General features: G+C 48.4%; 1 protein-coding gene across 1 annotated transcript in view; it reads left to right on the top strand.

The window, feature by feature from the left end:
• LOC126195786 (fibrous sheath CABYR-binding protein-like) overlaps nucleotides 1–20,999 on the top strand; it is a 151,025-nt gene that overhangs the window by 72,276 nt on the left and 57,750 nt on the right. The gene's annotated exons all lie outside the window — the stretch shown is intronic.

The raw sequence follows: 20,999 nt of genomic DNA, 5'->3' as shown, positions 1-20,999 counted from the left end.
GCATGACACATTAGTGGACCCCGTCGCCATTTCTAACTCGTTGGGTCAGCACTTTGCCGAGATTTCGAGCTCTTCAAATTACCCGCCAGCGTTTCTCCCGAAGAAACGTGCAGCGGAAGTGCGATCTCTTGCTTTCTCCTCTCAAAATCGCGAAAGCTACAATACTGTTTTCTCCTTGCGGGAACTCCAACATGCACTCTCTTCTTCTCGCTCCTCCGCCCCAGGACCAGATGGTATCCACGTCCAAATGTTGCTGCATTTATCAACCCATAGTCTGCGTTACCTCCTTCGCCTTTATAATCGAATTTGGTCCTACAGTACTTTTCCCAGACGATGGCGGGAAGCTATCGTCGTTCCTGTTCCGAAACCTGGAAAGGACAAACATCTCCCCTCTAGCTATCGCCCCATTTCTCTCACGAGTAGTGTCTGTAAGTTTTTGGAGCGTATGGTGAATTACCGTTTAGCGTGGTGGCTTGAATCCCGCAGTCCTTTAACACCTGCCCAATGCGGATTCCGAAAGCATCGTTCTGCAGTTGACCATTTTGTTGCTCTCTCCACTTATATCATGAACAATTTTCTCCGGAAACGCCAAACGGTAGCAATATTTTTTGATCTGGAGAGAGCATACGATACCTGTTGGAGGACAGGCATCCTCCGCACACTGTTCTCTTGGGGCTTTCGAGGCCGGCTGCCCCTTTTTCTTCGCGAATTTATGGCAGAGCGCACATTTAGGGTGCGGGTGAACACTACCCTCTCCCGCACTTTCTCCCAAGAAAACGGGGTACCCCAGGGCTCCGTGCTGAGTGTTGTACTGTTTGCCATCGCTATAAATCCAATTATGGATTGTCTCCTTCCCGATGTCTCGGGCTCCCTCTTTGTGGATGATTTTGCGATCTACTACAGCTCTCAACGGACCAGCCTTCTTGAACGACGTCTTCAAGGATGTCTCGATCGCCTCCACTCTTGGAGCATCGAAACAGGCTTCCGTTTCTCTCCCAGTAAGACCGTTTGTGTTAATTTTTGGCGACGTAAGGAGTTTCTTCCGCCCTCCTTATATCTAGGACCTGTCAACCTTCCGTTTTCAGACGTCGCTAAATTCTTGGGTCTTATGTTTGATAGAAAACTGTGCTGGTCCTCCCACGTTTCCTATCTTTCGGCTCGCTGTCTGCGATCGCTTAACACCCTCCGTGTCCTGAATGGTACCTCCTGGGGAGCGGACCGAGTGGTCCTTCTCCGCGTCTATCGCGCCTTAGTGCGCTCGAAATTGGATTATGGAAGCATAGTCTACTCCTCTGCTCGGCCGTCTATTCTTCGGCATCTCGACTCTATCCACCACCGTGGATTACGTTTAGTGTCTGGAGCTTTTTACACTAGCCCTGTGGAAAGCCTTTATGCTGAGACTGCTGAACCTCCGCTGTCCAATCGGCGAGCAGTCCTTCTAAGTCGTTACGCTAGCCATCTATCTTCCATGCCTGCTAATCCGGCCCATAACCTTTTTTTCGACGCCTCCTTTGATGTAGGGTATGCAGGCCGCTCCTCCTCCCTACTACCCCCGGGAGTCCGCTTCCGTCAACTGCTCCATTCTCTATCCTTCCGCTTTCCTAAAACCTTCTTGACAACTTCGGGTACAGCACCGCCTTGGCTCCGTCCCCGGATCTGCCTGCTCCGTGACCTTTGTCGATATCCCAAGGATGGTACCCCTACACTTGTTTATCGTCGGGCATTTGCTGCTCTATGTGCACAAATGACGGACGCCACATTTATTTACACCGACGGCTCGAAAACATCGTTAGGTGCAGGGAGTGCCTATATTGTTGGCGACACCCCAACTCAATTTCGGCTTCCCGACCAGTGTTCGGTGTATACTGCGGAGCTTTACGCTGTTCTCCAGGCTGTCCACTACATCCGCCGCCATCGGCGGATACAGTACGTTATCTGCTCAGATTCTCTCAGCTCTCTCCTCAGTCTCCAAGCTCTTTACCCTGTGCACCCTCTGGTCCACCGGATTCAGGACTGTCTGCGCTTGCTCCATCTGGGGGGCGTCTCGGTGGCGTTCCTCTGGCTCCCGGGACACGCTGGTATCTGTGGGAATGAGGCGGCCGATATAGCGGCCAAGGCTGCAGTCTCTCTTCCTCGGCCAGCTATTCAATCGCTTCCCTTCACCGATCTACGGAGCGGTTTATGTCGCAAAATTGCTCATTTATGGCATGCGCATTGGTTAACACTTCCCAATAATAAATTGCGGGAAGTGAAAACTCTTCCTTGCGCTTGGACTTCTTCCTCCCGAACGCGTCGTCGGGAGGAGGTAATTTTAACTCGACTCCGGATAGGGCACTGTCTTTTTAGCCATCGACATCTTTTAAGCGGCGATCCTCCTCCACTCTGTCCCCACTGCTCTCAGCTGTGGACGGTAAGACACCTTTTAATTGAATGCCTCTATTTTAATCCGTTACGCGCCCGTCTACAGCTATCGCCTGATCTATCGTCGATTTTAGCAGATGACACGCGCTCAGCCGACCGCGTTCTCCAGTTTATTAGTGCTAGTGAAATGACGTCAGTCATTTGAAGCTTTTTTTGGGGACAACCAACCCCTTTCTGTAGTGGATTTTTAAGCCTTCCTTCTGTTTTTAGTTTCTCCAATTTTATGACTTTGTTCCCATTGCTGCTGAATTTCAGTTTCGGTTTTTTTTACTATTTCCCAAGTCACAGGCTGGGCACTAATGACCATAGCAGTTTTGCGCCCTAAAACAAAAAAAAACTTTGCTTGCCAGACCGCTGGATTTTCCAGGGGGAGACGAAAGTCATGGAGTAAAAGACCCTGGACCGACTGACCTACCTGAGGCTAAGAAGATATTTGAACACTGTACGCAAGACATCGTCTTACGCAGCCGCTACAACATGTCTAGCCCAATCAGCTCTGCCAACCCGGCACCTGTGAGCCAGAAGACTACACCAGCCCAATTGATGGTGGGGGCAGTTCCCTTCCTGTTGCTCCTGCACCACCTAGCTCAGGAGCAACACCCGCACAATCATCAGGGATGTCCATCTACACTTCTAAGCTGGAGAAGCAGAAGTCTTCTTCGGCTTCTCTCGCGGAAGGGGTCCCTTGGGTCACTCCCTTCCCACGTTTTTTGCTACTGGGAAAGATGACACCCACCAACCCAAAAGCAGCTGGTCATCCTCAGTCCGAGACTGAATCAGTGAAGTCCTCCCAGCCAAGAAAACCCAAGGAACAGAGAGAGAAATCCAAAAAGGATTCCAAGACCATGGGAATTGCGGTGGCACCCACACAACGTCTATCTACAAGCTCTGCATCTGTGGATGAGGTGGATATTGTGGCATCCACTGAAGGCCCAGATCTCGCCAGACCCAAAGACATCATGGGTATAGACTTTTCAGGCAATGAATCTGTGGCAACAAGTGACCCCGAGACGTAAACTGCCTCATTGAATGTTCCATGCCTTCAGTCTCACGTCATCCTCCGGTGGAACTGAGGCGGTTTTTTCCACCGCCTAGCTGAGTTACAGCAACTGTTAAGCTTTACACCTGCTATCTGCATTGCCCTCCATTGAACCTAGTTCCTGGCAATGCAGACCCCTGCCGTCCACGACTATAATGGATATTACAGGAACTGTGAAGACTAGAAAAGTGTCCGGTGAAGTTGGCGTTTGCGTCTAAACTCAGTCTGCAGTGACACTGTGCCCCCTTAATGCCCCCTCTTGAAGTTGTGGCTGTCAGAATGACGACGACGCAGGAACTGTCTGCAATGTAAATCTTCTTCCAGATGGTGCAATACCCCTGAATGAATGTTAGCTGCACTGATTGATGGGTTCCGTGAACCTTTCCTCCTTTTGGAAGATTTTAATGCCCATAACCCCTCGTGAGGTGGCACTGTGCTTACTGGCCAAGGCAGAGATGTCGAAATTATACTGTCTCAGTTCGACCTCTGCCCCTTAAATACTTCTATAACTGTTTGTTTACTTAGGCAGTACACGTAAGTTACTAAAATTGATGTCAGAGCCACAGTTCACATGTTCCGCTACTGCCGATTTCTTGTTTTAGCCGCTTGTGCCGTTCGTGTTCCTTAATGCGTCCAACAGTTCTTCCCGTTTCGCCTACATATACTTCGCTGCAGCCACATGTTACTTGATATACGCCTGCATTGTCTCTACAATCAGTTGCATCCGTTTTCCATCGGAAAAATCTTTTGTTCTGAGTAAAGAAATACACTCCTGGAAATGGAAAAAGGAACACATTGACACCGGTGTCAGACCCACCATACTTGCTCCGGACACTGCGAGAGGGCTGTACAAGCAATGATCACACGCACGGCACAGCGGACACACCAGGAACCGCGGTGTTGGCCGTCGAATGGCGCTAGCTGCGCAGCATTTGTGCACCGCCGCAGTCAGTGTCAGCCAGTTAGCCGTGGCATACGGAGCTCCATCGCAGTCTTTAACACTGGTAGCATGCCGCGACAGCGTGGACGTGAACCGTATATGCAGTTGACAGACTTTGAGCGAGGGCGTATAGTGGGCATGCGGGAGGCCGGGTGGACGTACCGCCGAATTGCTCAACACGTGGGGCGTGAGGTCTCCACAGTACATCGATGTTGTCGCCAGTGGTCGGCGGAAGGTGCACGTGCCCGTCGACCTGGGACCGGACCGCAGCGACGCACGGATGCACGCCAAGACCGTAGGATCCTACGCAGTGCCGTAGGGGACCGCACCGCCACTTCCCAGCATGTTAGGGACACTGTTGCTCCTGGGGTATCGGCGAGGACCATTCGCAACCGTCTCCATGAAGCTGGGCTACGGTCCCGCACACCGTTAGGCCGTCTTCCGCTCACGCCCCAACATCGTGCAGCCCGCCTCCAGTGGTGTCGCGACAGGCGTGAATGGAGGGACGAATGGAGACGTGTCGTCTTCAGCGATGAGTCGCTTCTGCCTTGGTGCCAATGATGGTCGTATGCGTGTTTGGCGCCGTGCAGGTGAGCGCCACAATCAGGACTGCATACGACCGAGGCACACAGGGCCAACACCCGGCATCATGGTGTGGGGAGCGATCTCCTACACTGGCCGTACACCACTGGTGATCGTCGAGGGGACACTGGATAGTGCACGGTACATCCAAACCGTCATCGAACCCATCGTTCTACCATTCCTAGACCGGCAAGGGAACTTGCTGTTCCAACAGGACAATGCACGTCCGCATGTATCCCATGCCACCCAACGTGCTCTAGAGGGTGTAAGTCAACTACCCTGGCCAGCAAGATCTCCGGATCTGTCCCCCATTGAGCATGTTTGGGACTGGATGAAGCGTCGTCTCACGCGGTCTGCACGTCCAGCACGAACGCTGGTCCAACTGAGGCGCCAGGTGGAAATGGCATGGCAAGCCGTTCCACAGGACTACATCCAGCATCTCTACGATCGTCTCCATGGGAGAATAGCAGCCTGCATTGCTGCGAAAGGTGGATATACACTGTACTAGTGCCGACATTGTGCATGCTCTGTTGCCTGTGTCTATGTGCCTGTGGTTCTGTCAGTGTGATCATGTGATGTATCTGACCCCAGGAATGTGTCAATAAAGTTTCCCCTTCCTGGGACAATGAATTCACGGTGTTCTTATTTCAATTTTCAGGAGTGTATGTCTGAATACCATTTTTCTTTAAAATTCTGCTTATGCGGACAGTGACCCCAGAAACGAACGGTAACCTGAGGAGTGAGAAGCCGGTTCCTCGTCATTCTTATTAGTGGTATAAATATTCAACTTAAAAGGCGTGTCGATTGAATAACTATTATACCCATTTGCCTTCAGTGTCCTCATTAAGAAATTCAACTCAGATTCAGAGATGTCATCGCTGATAGGGAAGGCACGTGAAGAGTGTTGAGTACTGCTTGCTTCTGGGCTGGTTGGTGGTGCGAAGTGGCATCTAAATACCTGTTGGTGTTAGTCGGCTTTCTGTACACTCTGTGACCTTGAGTGTTAACAGATCTTCTGTATACCAACATATATAGGGACGGGAGACAGACCTCACTCTCAACCTCAAAGGTAAATTTGATTTTGGGGTGAATCCCATTTAAGAAATTGGGGAACGCATGAAGTTCTCCTTCGCCGTGTGGTCAGAACAAATGTATCGTCCACATAGCGAAGCTAGCAAGAAGGCTTCAAAGGAGCACTACTTAACGCGTGTTGCTGAAAATATTCCATAAAAACATAAGCTCCAACTGGCGAAATGGATGAGACCATACCATGGCAGTCAGCCTGTTCGTAGAATTCACCATTGTATTTAAAATAGCTCGAGCGAAGGTATAATTCAGTTAAGTCACAAATATCTGGAGCAACATTCTCCCTTATGATCTCCATTGTAATCGGATACTGGGACGTTAGTAAATGACGTCACATCGAAGCTAACAAGAATGTCACCCGCAGATACCTTCAGTGTACGTACAATTTCTAAAAAAATGTTTCTGATCTTTTTATAAAGTATTTGTTTTACCAACTATATGTCTGTTTGCTAGATAAATAATTCGGCGAGTTAATTTCACTGACTACAGGCCTCAAAGGAACAGATTGTGTGTTTTCGGTAGTCCATACATTCTGGGTGAGACAGGTATTCGAGGTGTTAGACTCCAGACTGGACAGCTCTATTACCAAGAATCTATCAGGCTTCTCACTTTCCGAACGATTCTGTTCGTCGGATCGCTTTTTAACTTGAGATACACAGGATCAGCTAGTAGTTGTTCCATCTTCCTGTGATAATCCACAGCGTCCAAAACAGTAGCATTCCCACTATTCGATTTTGTTACAACGATATATTGCTTTTCGGAGGTTTCGATTTCCGTAGAACTCTCGACAAGTCTTCTTCGGCCTGCACCTTCGGAAGTCGAAACACGGATGCTTCGACGGCACTTAGGATTTCTTCAGCAGGTATTCTTTGGTGTAGTTCGGAAATTGACCTATGCCCAGAACTGAAACAGCTGCTTCGAGTACTTACGACGAAAGATTCACCGCTACTCGCTTCGGATCCACAGTAGCGTCTTCCTTCTGAACTTTAACCGCTAACGTCTCGAACTTTTTTGCTTCATAGCACTGAAATCCGAAAACATTGTTGAATAATCAAACGTTATTCTGTCCACTTTATCCCAATCCTGGGGTGAGAGTTGCCACCGGTGAAAAATGCACATCAATTAAAACGGATTTGCTGGATTCTTTCACGAAGAAGTGCTTGGCTGGCCCTTCGGTAGATTCTCCTGGCTTTCACTGTCTGCACATGATGGTTAATTCAAACGATTCTGGGAATATCATTATCACGGCACCGGGATATAAAGGCCAAATTGCTCAGTAATTTACTTCTTCTGTGAAGATTATCCATTCTGATGGTGATATAAACCTCTTGCCCATACAAGCGGTTTATGGAAGTCTGCAGACTTTCGTGGCCGTTGTCACTGAAGTTAGGCTGCGTCAGTTTCTTCTCCCCGCCATCAAGGCAGTAAATACACGGCTGCGGTGTGTGACCGGCATAAACAACGCGCTGCGAGTCACCTCGGCGGACAGTAATACTTTGGGTAAACATTCCCCCCCCCTCTTGCTCTGTCCGTTTAGAATGTAGCCTATGATGACGACCAACCAATAGTGGCAGCGGAAATTTCAACCAATAACCCTTCTCCAGCGTAAGTGTAGAATAGTGCCTTTCTATCCAATGATGGGCCACCAATGGCATCCACAGGAGATTAGCTAACAACGCCCCTCCTGCATCAGAGCAGGAAAATTGGCCTATGACTATGGACCACGAATGGTAGCTATCTGAATTTAACCAATACTGTCACTTCTCCAGCACGAACGCGTGAAAACTCCCCCTTTATAAGCGGACGTGACACTCGTCTGGCAGTGTTCTAGCACTAGTGGACACTAGATCATCCTGAGGAAGATGCCAGCAGAGGGGTCGAAACGTAGATCATTTTAGAAGAAACATTATGCGGCCTAGTAACCCAGAGGATTTTAACTTCATCATTCACCTTGCTTGCCAGATTGCAGGATTTTACAGGAAGAGGAAAATCATGGGATATAAGAACCTGGACCGACTGACCTACACTGAGGCTGAGAGGAAACTCGAGCACCTACATCCTGTGGCTGTGACCTCATACCACGCCGCTACAAGAACAGTTGTCGCCCATCAGTTCCTCGAATTCCTGTCGCCTCTCACAACTGGGAGACTGCACCTGCCCCTTGACGGTGGGGGCACTTTCCTCCCTGTTGCTCCCGCATCACCTACTTCGGGAGCAACACCCCAACCATTGGGGAATTGAGACCCCACTTCCGAGCCAGAGAAGTGTAATGATCTTCGGCTCACCTTGCTAGGAAGCTGTCCCTTGGATCACTCCCTTTCCAGGCTTCTGTTTGTGGGAAAGATGACATCCGTCAGTGGCTGAAGAGCCCCCAAGTCCTCCCAGCCAGGGAACCAAAGGAACAGTGTGAGAAATCGAAAGACTACTAAGAACAAGGAACTTGGGGTGGCACCCACACCACTGTTACCTATAAGATCTCTCTGAGGATACTGTGGAAATTCTGGCGTCTGTTGAGGACCTGGATCTCGGTGGACCCTCAGACACAACGGATGTAGACTGCTCAGGCAATAAATCGGTGTCAGCAGGTGACCTTGAGGCGTAAACTGCCTCCTTCAATGTTCCATGCCTTCAGTCTCGTGTCATCATCCTCCAGTGGAATTGCGGCAGTTCCTTCCACCGCCTGGCTGAGCTACGGCAACTGTTAAGTTTTATGCCTGCTTTCTGCATTGCCCTCCAGGAAACTGGACCCCTGCCCTCCTGAGCTATAATGGATATTGCACGAACTGTAGCGACTATAATAGTGTTGAGGTTGGATGGAGTTTGTGTTCATCTCCTAAACTTGATCTGTAGTGAAACTGTGCCCCTTCAAGCCCCCTCTTGAAGCTGATTGTCAGGATACAGACTATGGAGGAAATAACTGTCTGCAATGTATATCTTCCTACAGATGGTTCAGTACCCCTGAACGTATTAGCTGCACTGATCAACTCCCTTTCCTACTTTCGGGAGGTTTTAACGCCCATAACCCCTGGCAGGGTGACACTGTGCTTACTGGCAGAGGCAGAGATGTCGAAACTATACTGTCTGTTCTACCTCTGCCTCTGCCTCTTAAATACTGGGGCCGTCACACATTTCAGTGCAGCTCATGGTAGTTAATCGGCCATTGATTTATCCATTTGCAGCCCAGGACTTTCCCCATTTATCCACTGGAGAGCGCATGACGACCTGTTAGTGACCACTTCTCCATCTTCCTGTCACTGCCCCAGCGTTATGCCCATGGTCGCCTGCCCAGATGGGATTTAAACAAGGCGGACTGGGAAACTTCCCCTCTGATGTCCTGTTGACTCACCACCACATAGTAACATCGCTGTGATGGTTGAGCACCACAAATGTTTCTGCAGCAGAAAATGCGATTCCTCGCTCTTTAGGGTGCCCCCAGCAAGACAGTCCCATGGTGGTTGCCGGAAGTCCCTGAGGCAAATACTGATCGTGGGCAATCTGTACAGCGACATAAGCGACACCCTTCCCTAGAGCATCTGATGGCCTTTAAGTGGCTCCATGACCATGTACGCCAGTTTATAAAATGATGGAAACAGGAGTATTGGGAGAGGTCTGTGATGACCATTTGGTGCCATACGTCTCCTTACCTTCTTTTTGGGTGTACTGGACCCCCAACAGGTGTCCCTGGCGTTACCATCAATGCCGACGCAAACGCGATTGCCGAGCACTTTGCTGAGTACTATGCTCGAACCTCTGCATCAGAAAACTACCCCCCTCCCCCCCAGCCTTTTGCATCCATAATGGTGGATGGAAAGTCCTCTCGTTAACTACACGCCACAGTGAATCTTATAACTCCACATTTGCTGCGGAGGAGCCTCAGCGATCTTGCACATCACCCTGAAACAGCTCCTGGGCCATATTGGATCCACAGATGATGAAGCTTCTCTGGTCTGACGCCAAGAGACTTCTGCTCGTCATTTTAACCCAGATCTGGTGCGATGGCGTCTTTCCATCGCAATGCTGGGAGAGCACCACCATTCTGGTGCTCAAGCCTGGTGAAAACCCACTTCATGTGGATAACTATCGGCCCATTGGCCTCGCGAATGTACTTTGTAAGCTGCTGGAAGGTATGCTGTATTGATGGTTGGCTGGGTCCTGGAGTCACGTGGCCTACTGGCCCCATGTCAGGGTGGCATCCGCCAGGGTCGCTCTAACACAAATAATCTTGTCTCTCGCGTCTGCCATCTGAACAGCCTTTTCCAGACTCCAAATCCTTGTTGCCATCTTTGCTGATCCACGCAAAATGTATGACACCACCTGGCGACATATCCTTGCCTCATTATACAGTCTCAGAGGCCCGCTCCCGATTTTTATCCAGGGTTTCCTGTCGCTCCGTACTTTGTGTCGAAGTTAGTGCCTCCCATAGTTCCATCCATATCCAGGAGAATGGGGTCCGGCAGGGCTCTGTATTCTCTCTATCTTTAGTGACCATTAACGGTCTAGCAGCAAGTGTAGGGCAGTCCATCTCACCCTCTCTGTATGCAGAGGACTTCTGCATTTCATACTGCTCCACCGATATTATTGTTGTTGAGCGGCCCCTACAGGGAGCCATCCACAAAGCCCATCATGGGCTCTAACTCACAGTTTCCAGTTTTCAGCCGCGAAGTCGTGTGTTATGCACTTCTGTCGACGTCGTGCCGTTCAGCCAGAACCATAACTTTACCTTCATGACGATTCACTCACTGTAATTGACATCGATTCTTAGGACCACTTTTAGACACCCGGTTGGCTTGACTATCTCACTTTCGTCAGCTTAAGCAGAAGTGCTGGTAGCGCCTCAAAGCACTCCGCTGCCTGAGCTATGCGAATTGGGGTGCAGATAGCTCCACTTTGCTGCAGCTCTACAAAGCCCTTGCTCAATTCCGCATTGACTATGGGAGTCTGGTTTATGGCTCGGCGGCGCCCTCAACGTTGCGTTTACTCGACCCAGTACACCACTGTGGCGTTCGCCTAGCGACTGGAGCTTTTGGAACGAGTCCGGTTACTAGTATCCCAGTGGAGGGTGGAGTCACTCCACTGTGCGCTGCTGCTGGCCAGTTTGTTGCACACACTCGTAGTTCTCCTGAGCATCCGAATTACAGTTTCCTTTTTACACACACACACACACACACACACACACACACACACACACACACACACACACACACACACACACCTCCGTGATCTACATCTAGGCCGCGGCTTCGCCTGGATCTTTCGCATGATCTCCAAGGACTCAGTTACTCCGGCTGCTCCAGGCTGTCACTTCATCTCGATTCTTGACGTGATCCAGGGCTCTGAAGTGCTTTGCACTGCCGGCTCAATGGCTCACGGTAATATTGGCATTGCATTTGTCCACAGAGGCCATATTGAACAGCATTCCTTGCCTGATGGCTACAGTGTATTCACTGCAGAGCTGGTGGCTGTCTCGTGCGCTTCAGTATATCCGTTCATGGCCTGGGGAATCGTTTCTTCTGTGTACTGACTTCTTGAGCAGCCTACAAGCTATCGACCAGAGCTACACTCTCCATCGTTTGGTGTCCATCCAGGAGTCCGTCTATGATCTAGACTAGTCCCGGCGTTCAGTGGTGTTTGTGTGGCCCCAAGGACACGTCGGCATCGCAGGCAACGAGCTTCCCGACAGGCTACCCAGAAACCGCTTCTGGAGATGGGCATCTCTGAAACTGACCTGCGTTCTGGTTTACGTCGTAGGGTTTTTCGGCTTTGGGAGACGGAATAGCATAACAGTACACACAACAAACTGCATGTCACAAAGGACACTATGATCTGTGGAAGTCTTTCATGCAGGCCTCTCGCAGGGAATCGGTTGTCCTCTGCCGTATTCACATTGGCCACGTTTGGACGACCTACGGCCACCACCTGCGCTGTGAGGACACGCCTGAGTGTCGGTGCGGCGCCTGGTTGACAGTGGCCCATATTCTGGTGCACTGTCCCACTCTGACTGCCCAGCGACGAAATCTTGGGTTACTGGACTCGTTGCGGCTAATTTTATCTGACAACGCCGCATCGGCTTGGTTTTAAATTTTATTCCTGAGGTTGGGTTTTATCATTTGATCTAAATTTTAGCACATGTCCTTTGTCCCTCTGTGTCTTCCACCCTAGTGTTTCTAGGGTGGAGGTTTTAATGTGTTGCAGAGTGGGTGACTTCTTTTTTCTCATGATCAGCCAGCCATGGTAATCTGCTTTGCTTTTTAATCTCTTCATCCCGTTTCTTGCGTTTGTGTGGTTTTCATCTCCCGTTTTGTCCATTTACATGTTTGTTGCCCTTCATCGTTCTTGTGATTTTTCCTTTCATTCCGTTTTGAGTTGTCAGTCTAGTTTGTTTTCAGACTTGTCGCATTGTTTTATTCGGAGCAAGGAACAGGTGATCTCGTAGTTTGGTCCCTTACAACCCCCCCCCTCCCCCCCCCCCCCACACACACACTCTTATTACTAATTGGCTGCTGAAAGTTCGGATTCACATGACACAAATTTTTTGGTGAGATAGGCAAAAGTATGTGCGCAGTCTCGTACATGCCAAGAATTTGTCTGGTGATCTTCATACCTCATAATACATACTACAGAAATTTTTCTGTAAAGATCCTTTCTACAGTTGATACACAGCGCTCCTTTTCCGCCTTGTTTTCCAAAAGAAAGCTAATTTTGATGCCTTATTCTCAGGCTGAAACATTCATCTGTCTGTAGGCGCCGTTTATGGGAACAGCCGGTAGACTCCAGAAGCTAGAGTTGTTAGTTCGCTCGCACGACACTGGACAGGGCGGCCCCACGCTGCTGCTCACAGCAGGATCGTCACACCTCCAGACGGCTAACGCTGCTGGTAGCTTCTGCCTCAGACTTGAGGAAAGACACGCCGCCCTCTCCTTCCGCCCAGGAACTGAGGACTTACGCTGCCGACCTCTGACGAGCATGTGGACCGCTGTGCCTCGAAGGATGCAGTGACGTCGGGGATATTCCAGTGGTTTCCAGCTGCACGACACGTCTCGACAATGCTGCCGCTTAAGGCACCACCTTTACGCCTGTCAACTGAAGTCGGTGCAGATTTCGTTCCGCTCATTCTGTGCACCAGTCAGACGTTGTAAGCCATATGTTAGGAACGATGAGACAGCAGTTTCTCGTGCCACACGAGCTACCAACTGTCTCAACTAAGAATGTTGCTTATAGGACAAAGCCGAACAGTCGTAATGACCTTCACTAAAGATTTATGCAGCTTGTGGCATAATTCTATTCATATAGACGCGCTTCTCATAAATCGGCGACCAGTCAATGTATTTCAGATAGATTACTTCTGGTGAAAATTGCTTTGATCCTCATAACCCAAATTGTAAATCATAAGTCTGATTTGATGTCACTTAACACTTTTGGCCACTACTTAGACTGTTTTAAAACGATATCTCATTCTGTATCGATATTTATTTCTCGTCAGATTTCTTGATGTGACTGAACTTCTGTTGTGGTTTAATAACGTGTTTGTGAGTCTGAAGCAACCCTTGCTACCGATGGCATAATAGGTTTGTTGGGGCTACTATAAAAGCATTTCACTTATCTCCAGAATTCATTAATATTTAAACAACGAGCTATTACAGTATGTTGCCTTCTCATAATCTTACCTCTAACTTTTCAAGTTTAACGTGGAATCTGTAAGACGGTGGAAAACAGCATTTTTCACACAAGGCAAAAAATTTGATTAGGTTTGAGTGCGTGAGCACTAGCACTGGAATAGCAGCGTCAAGTGACAGGCAGTGCCGTGACGCCGCTTACTACAGACACCCACTGCCTGACCTAGCAGCAGACAGGAGGGATGTGGGAAGCGAAAGGGGATTCCAGGGGTTGGGAGGGTGTGTATTGGTATTAAAGTTATAACAAAATAGTCAGATTTACAAAGAACTTGCTGCCAAGTACCTTCTTAACGCAATAGTGGTCTCTGGCCTGGGTTCATGCAGATTAGGTTGGGAAGGGTGTTACAACAATCATACCTCTCCTGAGGCATGCTAGCACAAAACTGCTGTAACTAGTCCTACATATCCACGATAATGGTACTAGGACGAAGCCACATCAGAACTGGTCCCACACCGGACTTGCTGGAGGCAGATCTAGGGATCCTGCTGGCCATGGCAGTACCTCATAATCGACATTGTTCCTACACAAAACTGCCATGTGTGGACAGGCATTGCCCTGTTCGAAAATTTTATAATGGTAGTGTCGCATAAGGGGCATTTTGCAATCAGTATATTCAATCACTACCAGGCAGCACCGTGTGTGTGTGTGTGTGTACTGTGTGTGTGTGTGTGTGTGGACTGTGTGTGTGGACTGTGTGTGTGGACTGTGTGTGTGTGTGTGTGTGTGTGTGTGTGTGGACTGTGTGTGTGTGTGTGTGTGTGTGTGTGTGTGTGTGTGTGTGTGTGTGGACTGTGTGTGTGTGTGTGTGTGTGTGTGTGTGTGTGGACTGTGTGTGTGTGTGTGTGGACTGTGTGTGTGTGTGTGTGGACTGTGTGTGTGTGTGTGTGGACTGTGTGTGTGTGTGTGTGGACTGTGTGTGTGGACTGTGTGTGTGGACTGTGTGTGGACTGTGTGTGTGGACTGTGTGTGTGTGTGTGTGGACTGTGTGTGTGTGTGTGTGGACTGTGTGTGTGTGTGTGTGGACTGTGTGTGTGTGTGTGTGTGTGGACTGTGTGTGTGTGTGTGTGTGTGTGGACTGTGTGTGTGTGTGTGTGTGTGTGGACTGTGTGTGTGTGTGTGTGTGTGGACTGTGTGTGTGTGTGTGTGTGTGGACTGTGTGTGTGTGTGTGTGGACTGTGTGTGTGTGTGTGTGTGTGGACTGTGTGTGTGTGTGTGTGTGTGGACTGTGTGTGTGTGTGTGTGGACTGTGTGTGTGTGTGTGTGGACTGTGTGTGTGTGTGTGTGGACTGTGTGTGTGTGTGTGTGGACTGTGTGTGTGGACTGTGTGTGTGGACTGTGTGTGTGGACTGTGTGTGTGGACTGTGTGTGTGGACTGTGTGTGTGGACTGTGTGTGTGGACTGTGTGTGTGGACTGTGTGTGTGGACTGTGTGTGTGGACTGTGTGTGTGGACTGTGTGTGTGGACTGTGTGTGTGGACTGTGTGTGTGGACTGTGTGTGTGGACTGTGTGTGTGGACTGTGTGTGTGGACTGTGTGTGTGGACTGTGTGTGTGGACTGTGTGTGTGGACTGTGTGTGTGGACTGTGTGTGTGGACTGTGTGTGTGGACTGTGTGTGTGGACTGTGTGTGTGGACTGTGTGTGTGGACTGTGTGTGTGGACTGTGTGTGTGGACTGTGTGTGTGGACTGTGTGTGTGTGGACTGTGTGTGTGTGGACTGTGTGTGTGTGGACTGTGTGTGTGTGGACTGTGTGTGTGTGGACTGTGTGTGTGTGGACTGTGTGTGTGTGGACTGTGTGTGTGTGGACTGTGTGTGTGTGGACTGTGTGTGTGTGGACTGTGTGTGTGTGGACTGTGTGTGTGTGGACTGTGTGTGTGTGGACTGTGTGTGTGTGGACTGTGTGTGTGTGGACTGTGTGTGTGTGGACTGTGTGTGTGTGGACTGTGTGTGTGTGGACTGTGTGTGTGTGGACTGTGTGTGTGTGGACTGTGTGTGTGTGGACTGTGTGTGTGTGGACTGTGTGTGTGTGGACTGTGTGTGTGTGGACTGTGTGTGTGTGGACTGTGTGTGTGTGGACTGTGTGTGTGTGGACTGTGTGTGTGTGGACTGTGTGTGTGTGGACTGTGTGTGTGTGGACTGTGTGTGTGTGGACTGTGTGTGTGTGGACTGTGTGTGTGTGGACTGTGTGTGTGTGGACTGTGTGTGTGTGGACTGTGTGTGTGTGGACTGTGTGTGTGTGGACTGTGTGTGTGTGGACTGTGTGTGTGTGGACTGTGTGTGTGTGGACTGTGTGTGTGTGGACTGTGTGTGTGTGGACTGTGTGTGTGTGGACTGTGTGTGTGTGGACTGTGTGTGTGTGGACTGTGTGTGTGTGGACTGTGTGTGTGTGGACTGTGTGTGTGTGGACTGTGTGTGTGTGGACTGTGTGTGTGTGGACTGTGTGTGTGTGGACTGTGTGTGTGTGGACTGTGTGTGTGTGGACTGTGTGTGTGTGGACTGTGTGTGTGTGGACTGTGTGTGTGTGGACTGTGTGTGTGTGGACTGTGTGTGTGTGGACTGTGTGTGTGTGGACTGTGTGTGTGTGGACTGTGTGTGTGTGGACTGTGTGTGTGTGGACTGTGTGTGTGTGGACTGTGTGTGTGTGGACTGTGTGTGTGTGGACTGTGTGTGTGTGGACTGTGTGTGTGTGGACTGTGTGTGTGTGGACTGTGTGTGTGTGGACTGTGTGTGTGTGGACTGTGTGTGTGTGGACTGTGTGTGTGTGGACTGTGTGTGTGTGGACTGTGTGTGTGTGGACTGTGTGTGTGTGGACTGTGTGTGTGTGGACTGTGTGTGTGGACTGTGTGTGTGGACTGTGTGTGTGGACTGTGTGTGTGTGGACATCCCCAAGTCACTGCCTTAATCACTTATGGGCATACAGAACAGGAATTCATCGCTGAACACAATGCCAAATTACTCTGTAGTCAATGGCAGGTGGTAATGTGAAGAGGTTATCTGTGCTCTTGGTAGTGAGATGTGGTGGACTGGAACCTTGACTAAGGGCACACCTGTCGTCACGTCGACATGCAGTAAAACTCTGGACTAGTGTTACCTGTATGCTCCACAGATCTGGATACTGCAAGATTCGAGCAACTGGCCAAATGGATACCCCCTATGAAACATCAATTTCGCCTCGCCCCCCTTCCCCCTTAAAAAAGGAGCAGCTGTCTCCTCCAGTGATCAGTCAACATATGCAGCTGTTCATTTTTCTTATGTACACCATACTTCGGCTGGTAAACACGAGTAAACAGTGCACTGTGGTGGGAGCCCTGCCGCTCATAGAACTGCAGCTCTAATAGCGCACGTCCTATACACACCACCTCCAGGTGTGTAAGAATTTGCACCGACGTCAGAGCATGTTTTATGGGTGGTTCACTTTCTCAGGCAGTGTAACTGAGCGAGAACATATTAAGCACTTACCGTAAAGTCCGCAGTTTGCCATTAAAAAAAGGCAACATTAACTTCAGAAATTATATTCAGTGTACAAACTGAAGTGTCCTGCTGCTTCTGTAGTGTGCCACAAAGACTGAGGTAGTTTCGGTTCTCAGACGTCTAGAAAAAATTCCATCCAAATTTTTCGACTTCATGTAATTAAGCTACATCGCAATTTGGCATAACAAACATTGAGAACAATTTTTATAGTTGGTGTGCTACGCACAAAATATTTTTCATTTTGTGTGCCATTCTTTACCGAGAAACTGAAATGACATTTTTTTCGAATGTGTAAGCAATGTATCGAACGCCAAAAATCAGGCAGGGTATGAAATTCATCTCACTGAACATTCAATAGAACGCTACTGGCCATTGAAATTGCTACGCCACGAAGATGACGTGCTACAGACACGAAATTTAAGACACGAAATTTAACCGACAGGAAGATGATGCTGTGATATGCAAATCATTAGCTTTTCAGAGCATTCACACAAGGTTGGCGCCGGTGGCGACACCTAAAACGTGCTGACGTGAGGAAAGTTCCAAAGCGATTTCTCATATACAAACAGCAGTTGACCGGCGATGCCTGGTGATGCCTCGTGTATGGAGGAGAAATGCGTACCATCACGTTTCCGACTTTAATGAAGGTCGGATTGTCGCCTATCGCGATTGCGGTTTATCATATCGCGACATTGCTGCTCGTGTTGTTAGAGATCCAATGACTGTTAGCAGAATATGGAATCGATGGGTTCAGGAGGGTAATACGGAACGCCGTGCTGGATCCCAACGGCCTCGTATCATTAGCAGTTGAGATGACAGGCATCTTATCTGCATGGCTGTAACGGATCGTGCAGCCACCTCTCGATCCCTGAGTCGATAGATGGGGATGTTTTCAAGACAGCAACCATCTGCACGAACAGTTCGACGACGTTTGCAGCAGCATGGAGTATCAGCTCGGTGACCATGGCTGCGTTTACCTTGAGCGCCTGCGATGGTGTACTCAACGACGAATCTGGGTGCACGAATGGCAAAATGTCACTTTTTCGGATGAATCCAGGTTCTGTTTACAGCATCATGATGGTCGCATCCGTGTTTCACGACATCGCCGTGAACGCACATTGGAAGCGTGTATTCGTCTTCGCCATACTGGCGTATCACCCGGCGTGATGGTATGGGGTGCGATTGGTTACACGTCTCGGTCACGTCTTGTTCGCATTGACGGCACTTTGAGCAGTGGACGTTACATTTCAGATGTGTTACGACCCGTGGCTCTACCCTTCATTCGATCCCTGCGAAACCCTACATTTCAGCAGGATATGCACGACCGGATGCTGCAGGTCCTGCACTGGTCTTTCTGCATACAGAAAATGTTAGACTGCTGCCCTGGCCAGCACATTCTCAAGATCTCTCACTAATTGAAAACGTCTGGTCAAAGGTGGCCGACCAACTGGCTCGTCACATTACGCCAGTCACTAGTCTTGATGAACTGTGGTACCGTGTTGAAGCTGCATGGGCTGCTATACCTGTACACGCCATGCAATCTCCGTTTGACTCAATGCCCAAGCGCATGCTGATTTCTCAGGATCTATGCACTCAAATTGCGTGAAAATGTCAGTTGTAGTATATTTGTCCAATGAATACCCGATTATCATCTACATTTCTTCTCTATGTAGAACTTTTAATGGCTAGTAGTGTATTTAAAGCATAGTTCGAAAGAAATATAATTTGACATTTAAAAGATCCCCAGACATAAATCTTTTAACAATTTCAATGGAGTTAAGTTCTATCAATCAGCTGTAATGAACGCAGCTTGTCACAGTGAACACGTTAAGAAATACCACGTAAAGTGTGAGGATGTTCAGATGGACAAAGTATATCTCAGATCAGTTGAAATTCAGCAGTCCACGCCGACTGCAAAAGGATTTGCATAAAGTGGAATATGGAAAGTTTAATCTTTGTGCTTAACAGTAGTTGTTAGCAATTAAAGATAGCGGTTCCGTTACCCTTGCTGCAATGAATAAATCGTAAAATATGTACATGTTTGAATTATACGAAAATTGAAGTTTAGGTTGAGTCACCTTTCAACCTTTCATCAAGCATTTGTAGTGGATGTTAAACTTTTCATTTATTAGATGTTACATTGTTAACTGTTAAACTATCAAATACATTTAGGATAAGCCAGTTTCCCGACACAAAAGTGTGGTAGCTTTCTTTATAAATATGTAGTTTAATTTTGTGATTTTATAGTCTCCCTGTGCCAGATCAGAAAACACCTAGCCATTTTCTAACTTTCCCAGAAAAATATTAGACACCTTGCCAAAACGTTATAGCAGTTACGTGTACGATGGTCAGAAACAGCCTGAAACTTTTGTAAGACCCTTTGGAGTGCTCAGACATCAAGAAAAATTTACGTTCAACCATTCCAGAGTTAATTAGCAGTGAAACTGTATACTGAGGCCAGTGTGCGCGCAAATTAGAGGCTCGTCACAGCTGGTGTACTCAAACGTGTTGGTGATTCCGTTCCCCGAAACGGAACAAGTGACGGAAGAACTGGATATGGGACAGTAATATCAGACCCAAGCCAAAAGCTGAGCAGTGTGTTAAGCCATAATCGTTGCTATGAGAGCTGACACTAACTGCATAGTCATGGCGCTTGGATTAGTGCGCGCAGTTACGTCACTGGGTTACTTCGATGCTATGTTGTTGTTGTCTTCAGTCCTGTGACGGGTTTGATGGAGCTCTCCATGCTACTCTATGCTGTGTAAGGTTCTTCATTTCCTAGTACCTACTGCAGCTTACATCCTTCTGATTCTTAGTGTATTCTTCTCTTGGTCTCCCTCTACGAATTTTAGCCTCCACGCTGCCCTCCAATGCTAAATTTCTGATCCCCTGATGCTTCAGAACATGTCCTACCAACCGATCCCTTCTTGTCAAGTTGTGCCACAAACTCCTCTTCTCCCCAATTCTATTCAATACCTCCTTATTAGTTATGTGATCTACCCATCTAATCTTCAGAATTCTTCTGTAGCACCACATTTCGAAAGCTTCTATTCTCTTCTTGTCCAAACTATTTATCGTCCTTGTTTCACTTCCATACATGGCTACACTCCATACACTTTCAGAAAAGACTTCGTGACACTTAAATCTATACTCGATGTTAACAAATTTCTCTTCTTCAGAAACGCTTTCCTTGCCATTGCCAGTCTATATTCTATCACTCTCTACTTCGACCATCATCAGTTATTTTGCTCCCAAAGTAGCAAAACTCCTTTACTCCTTTACTACTTTGTGCCTCATTTCCTAATATAATTCCCTCAGCATCACCTGAATTAATTCGACTACATTCCATTATCCTTGTTTTGCTTTTGTTCATATTCATCTTATATCCTCCTTTCAAGACACTGTCCATTCCATTCAACTGCTCTTCCAAGTCCTTTGCTGCGTCTGACAGAATTACAATGTCATCGGCGAACCTCAAATTTTATTTCTTCTCCATGGATTTTAATGCCTACTCCGAATTTTTCTTTTGTTTCCTTTACTGCTTGCTCCATATACAAATTGAATAGCATCGGGGAGAGGCTACAACCCTGTCTCGCTCCCTTCCCAACTACTGCTTCCCTTTCGTGCCCCCTCGATTCTTAAAACTGCCATCTGGTTTCTGTACAAATTGTTAATAGCCTTTCGCTTGTATTTTACCCCTCCTACCTTCAGAATTTGAAAGAGTATTCCAGCCAACCTACAATGCTAGTTAACTTGAAAATGGCGCAACGTATGGAAATTCTTTTTTT

Source organism: Schistocerca nitens, chromosome 7 (genome assembly GCF_023898315.1).
Source record: "Schistocerca nitens isolate TAMUIC-IGC-003100 chromosome 7, iqSchNite1.1, whole genome shotgun sequence".
Classification (NCBI taxonomy): Eukaryota; Metazoa; Arthropoda; class Insecta; order Orthoptera; family Acrididae; genus Schistocerca; species Schistocerca nitens.
The sequence above is the reverse complement of the archived record's forward strand: the minus strand, read 5'-3'. Positions and strand labels throughout refer to the sequence as shown.